Source organism: Mesocricetus auratus, unplaced genomic scaffold, assembly GCF_017639785.1.
Source record: "Mesocricetus auratus isolate SY011 unplaced genomic scaffold, BCM_Maur_2.0 Super-Scaffold_100009, whole genome shotgun sequence".
NCBI classification, from domain to species: domain Eukaryota; kingdom Metazoa; phylum Chordata; class Mammalia; order Rodentia; family Cricetidae; genus Mesocricetus; species Mesocricetus auratus.
The window spans coordinates 81,536,058-81,542,057 of NW_024429193.1; positions in this window are offsets into that span (position 1 = coordinate 81,536,058).

Consider the following 6,000-nt stretch of genomic DNA (forward strand, 5'->3'; position numbering starts at 1 on the left):
GAGAGAGAGAGAGAGAGAGAGAGAGAGAGAGAGAGAAATATGGGAGGTGCGCAGGGTCCTTATGAATTAATTCATATTTAAATTAAAAACAACCTTATTTTATATACCAATCTCAGTTCCTTCTCCCTCCAGTCCTCCCATTCCTCTCACCATCTCCCCATTCTAACCCCATCCATTCCTCAGGGAGGGTGAGGCCTCCAATGAGGGATCACCTATATCTTTCACATCATTTGGGGGCAGGGCCTAGGTACTCCCCCATGTATCTAGGCTGAGAAAATATCCCCCCATACTTTATGGGCTACCAAAGCCCATTTATGCACTAAGGATAAATACTGGTTCCACTGCCAGAGACCCCTTGGACTGCCAAAACCCAGGGCCCTTTTAAACGGGAACATAGTGAATTTGCACAGGTGGGGCTCTTGGTGACTACAGCTGAGGGCATATCCTGTCAGAACCCTAAGGACAGGCCAGTACAGCTGCCTGCATACTAACAGTTATCACCAAAGGATTTAGTTTACCCAAATGATTCTACAATTTTGAAACCATTTGTCTTTCAAAATATTTTGAAAGAAATTAGGACATATCAATAAATTATTTAGGCTGTTTTAGGATGGCACCACACAAATGTCCTGCTGACATTTCACCATTTCTTGTAATAACATCCGTCTGTAATGCTCTGCGGTCTTGGGCCATCAATGTGCTCTTCAATAAATGGAATCATCTTTGGGCATCAATTTCAGTACAACCCAGTGTTTATTGCCTTACTTTGCTATTAAAGACTAGGGGAAAAAAAGAATAGAATAAGGAACTGAATTGATTTTTTCTTGGCAGAGCTGGTGAATACATACTACATTTGCCATGTGATTTTGTATTTTGTTCTGATTCTTTTGTTTGAGTTAGCACATATGCTTACCGAAAGCGCATTTTGCCTCACGTGGAGAAAAAACTACCCCACGTTGTCTGTGCTATCTAGAGAGTTTTATGGCAGTGATTACTATACCATTTGTCAGCTGGTCAAAGGTCACTTTAAAACCAGCTTAGGAAAATATTATTGTGTAGATTGTTATAATGTGGGGGCAGTCATCCCTCCAAGCTTATTCTACAAAACAGGAATGGGAGATGTTCCATAAATTTCAGTAAGCCAGTCACTTGAAATTGATCATTTTGCAACAATGTAGGCAATGTAAGAATAGAAAATTTATATGGCATATAAAACAACTTCAGAGTCTGCAAAGAAATGTGAAGAGAGATGTTTGGTAGGTGTGGGACAAAAAACTGTGAGATTTAAGTAAGAAGTAGTGTCTTATGTCGGTTTCTGTAGCCCTCTGAAGTCACAGACAAAAATCAATGCTAAATGATTCTGAAGAAAGTTTTCCTAATAATTTCATTATTTTCTGAGAGAGATATCTTCAAAGACAGTGTGCATTAGAGTGTTACAGGGTTTCCTTTACAGATGATAGTCTTAGACATTGTCAATGTGAGCTAAGTGCTTTGTTACATTGCTTGCCTAAGAATCTATGCAGATTCTTGAGCTTTTCTGAATTTAAGGTTTTGAGGTATTATATTCGGGGCCCAGAAGCCTGCTTTAGTGGAAATTCCAGGCTACTCTGATACAGTAGTTTCTATGTACATCAGAAAAGTCTTAACATGCTTGCTGCTTTTGACAGGGAGGCTGTTTGTCCAGTAATGATTCAGGCACCAGACACTAAGGAATTTGTCACCTTTTGTTGCCAGACCAGATGTTTTTCTTAAGATAGTCAAAGGGTCCCAATTATTTAGAATAAGATGATGAAATTGACTAAAAACATTATGCCTACATTATTTATGATAGTCATATTCTTGCATATATAACTGCAGTGATTGTTTATAACCACAATAAATCTCCTTAAACGGAGACAAAAGTAGCAATCTGGCATTGGTACATTGTGTTCTTGAGTTTTTAAATCTTTGCTTTTTATTTTTATTGCCATGCTAGAGACCCAACACACTGTCAGGCACCTGTTACCAGCATCCACATTCCTGCACAGTTGCCTTTTCTAGTGACAGGCATGATGCTAAATTATCATCTCACCATGCATATTATTCTATACTTCCTGTACAGATATTAATTCACCTTCAACGTGTTTGAAGACTTTCCTTAACTTTGTTTTTGGCAAAATATATTACAAATTGAGAGGTATGAAGACTAGTTTTACTGCTCTGTTAAGCTCAGAAAGGTGACATTGGAAGAGCCAGTGTCATATTTTTCTCTGCTTTCACTCCATTACTTGATGTAATGAACCAAAGTAGGAGATCTTTAGTCTTTCCTCATATTTATTCTCTCTTTATTATTTTTATATTTTTGAATTTGTGATTGCAATGGATCTATTCCTACTGTTGTATCTGAAATTTAGAAAACAAGTCCTAAGAATGTTGGTTAATCTGAGAGATAACATAAACACGAATAAGACAACTTTATTTAGAAACATGTCCTTAGCAACTGTTATTAAGAACAAGTGACTTAGCAGAAATTGTTTTGTAAATATACTTGTCCTAGGAATAAGTTGATATGGTTTACTCAGTTGGTCTTAGATGGATATTGGGATCTTTTTCTAACAAGTCCATATACCTGCTGAAAGGGGGTAATCTGGTGAAACCTGCACTAACAATTAATGCTGGGATTTTTGTTAGAAGCATGTTTGTATTAAACTCTTTCATAACTAAACCAATGAGGAACCTACAGTCATAGCTAGCAACTCTGAGAGTGTCCAAGGAATGTTTCAAAGTGTGTCTGTAAACTTTGATTCTCTATCTTCACTTTTTACTAGATTACATTAATTACATAAATTTATGGGTTTTTTTGCCCCCTCTGTATAATGTATTTAAGAGGCTCATGCTCTGCCAAATGAGCTAGCCAGGCACATTGATGTATTTTAATTATATTTACCCTATCAATTGAATTTCCTTCTCTTGTTATTCCTCTACCACATCCTTCATACTCTTGTTGCTTTCATGTCATTTTATCTGATATCAACTATGTAATAATATCTTATTAAACGTTTTCCATTCAAAAATTTGTATTATGTTGTTTTCCATCTCCCAAATATTTTAGCTTCTTCCACCTTACAACTCAGGCAACTTTATTTTTTTCACCCTCCCTTTGTATCTCAAGGAATGGCAAAACAAAACAAAAACAATTATCAAACCAAGCTAACAAAAGATTAAAATACATAACCCCATCCCACCACCACCACCATCAACAACAGCAACTGGTGTCCATTTTGTGTTGGTTAACTACTCCTAGGAATGAGGCTTACCCAGGAATGTGGTTGACAAACCTACCTAATGACATTAAGTTGTAAAAATCCAATATTCCTTCACTAAGCAGGTATGTATTGCATGTAGCTCAACGGTTAAGGACAAGAATTTGTGTTTACTTCCATTTCTCAGTAGTGGGATTTTGTATAGTATGAGCCAGTGCAAGTCTTGTGCATGTTGTTGCAGTCTCTGTGAGTTCATGTGTATACCAGTCCTGTTATGTCTGAAAGACACTGTTTCCCTCTTTATCTTACATTCATTGTGCCTCCTCTTCCATCTAGATCCTGGGGACATGAGATTAGGTCCATAAAAATGTCTTATTTAGTATGGAGTGGTCCAAAGTAACCCACTCTCTTCATATTTTCTTGCTGTAGATATCTTTGTTGATTGCCAGGTTGTGTCTCTGATGGAGATGTTCCACCCTATGAGTATAGAAATATATCATAAATTCGTTTTTATGAAGGTTCCCCAGGTGTCAGTCTGGAGTAAGTGAGCACCCACTTGCTCAGGTCAGTTGTTTCTGTGGGTTTCCTCAACATCTTCCTGATCCCTTTGTTTATATTATTGCTTCTCCCTCTCTACAACTGGACTCTGTGAATGTGGATGACAGTTGTGGCGCTTGGGTAGTTTACAGAGCCACTGGCAGTGGAACCAATATTTGTCCCTAATGCATGAACTGGATACTGGCTTTTTGGAGCCTATTGTCTATGAAGGGATGCCTGGCTCAGCCTAGATACAGGACAGAGGACCTTGGTCTTGCCCCAAATGTGGTATCAGACCTTGATTATTACCCACCCTCTGTGAGGATTAGATGGTGGTGGAGTGGGGAGATGGTGTAGGGAGTGGGAGGGTTGGGAGGGAGAAGGAACTGGGATTGGTATGTAAAACAAGATAGTTTTAAAAATAAAAATTTACTATATCATTAAGAGTCATTTTATTGCTTTTTTCCTTTAGCAGAATAATAGTCACAGTTTTTTTTCTAGGACCTTTGGTCTATCTAGTCTAAATTTCTTTGCTACTATAGAGTGTTCCTTAAATCCAATCAAAAAGATTTATTCCATACTTTATGTGCTACTCTTGTACCAGTACATCAATCTTTTATTTTTATTTTTTAAGACAAGATATAACTATATATACATGTCTGGCTTGGAACTCACTATGAAACTAACAAAATACACCCGTCTTTGCCTTCAGAGTACTGGAATAAAGGTATGTGCCACCATTTCAAGCCTACATCAACTTTTATAGGAATGGAAAGAATACCATTTTTACTTCATTTTGGAAAGAATCCTACCCTAATCTTTAATAATGCTGTTAATCTGTGCTTAACTGATTATCGGAGACTCTTGAAAATATTTTTAAAACTATGCTGCAGATATTGATATACATTTCCTTTACTTATTTCTATTGTGATAACTTCCTATAACCTAATTTTAATATTTGATTAACATTTATGCACACACAAATTTGGATAAACCTTTAAAGAATAAAGAGGTAGGAAGAAGGTGGCTCTGTTTTAAAGATATACTATAAAAATGGTGATGAGAGGTACATATGCTATAACACACCCAAGAGAACACAAAGAATAGATAATCATAGAACAGGCAACCAGAGGAGGATGAAAAAACACACAGCCACAACAAAATAATAAACTCAACTCATTAACATCTCTCATCACTACTGGTCTCAATTCCTTAAAAAAGCTGAGTAACAGATTGGACTAGAAAACAGGATACATCTTTCTGTGGCTTCCAAGAAACATGCCTGAACATCAATGATAAGCATCACCTTAAGATAAAAGGGCTTAAAAGTATACCAAGTGATGGAAACAAGATAAAAACAGACAGAACTGCTCAAATATTTGGCAAAATAGAATAAACAAGGAATACTAATAAGAAATAGAGAAGGACATTACATATTCATTAAAGGCACAATACTCCAAGAAGATTTTGCAATCTAAAAATTTATGTACCAAACCCAACGACATCCAATTTCATAAAAAAATCACTACTACAACTAAAATCATATATTGACCCCAACACAGTGATATTGACTGAGGTTAATGTCCCACTTCAGTCAGTAGACATGCCATTCAAACAAAAATTAAGCAGAGAAACGCTGGAGCTAAAGTGTCTTAAGTCAAATGGATCTGGAAGACATCTGCAGAATATTATACTAAATAATACACTTTCTTCTCAGCAGTTCATGTGACTTCCTACAAAGAGGACTATATATTATCTCAGCAGAGATAAGAAAATTGGAATTATACCCTGCTTCCTATATGATCACCATGGCATGAGTCTGGATATCAACAAAAGAAGCGATACAAATCCATGAAAAGTGAGAAACTACTAAATAAAAATTTGTTCAAGAAAAACTTGTTATAGATAATAAAATTGAAAACCTCAAATGTTGATGACTATGGGACACAATGAATATATTTTTAAGCAGCAAGTTCATAGCAGTAAGTGCCCATGTAAAAAACACCAGAGAAATAGAAAACCTAGAAGGAAATTATACACAAAATGAATTGACAAGAAGAAACAATCAATTTCAGAATGGAGATCAATGAAATAGAAGCAAAACAATTAGAAATCATCAATGAAATTTAGAGTTTGTTTTGTAAGAAAAAAATCTACAAAACTGCAGAACCTTGGCCAATTTAAAGAGGAAATTTTAAAGATAAATTTGTTTTGGTGAACT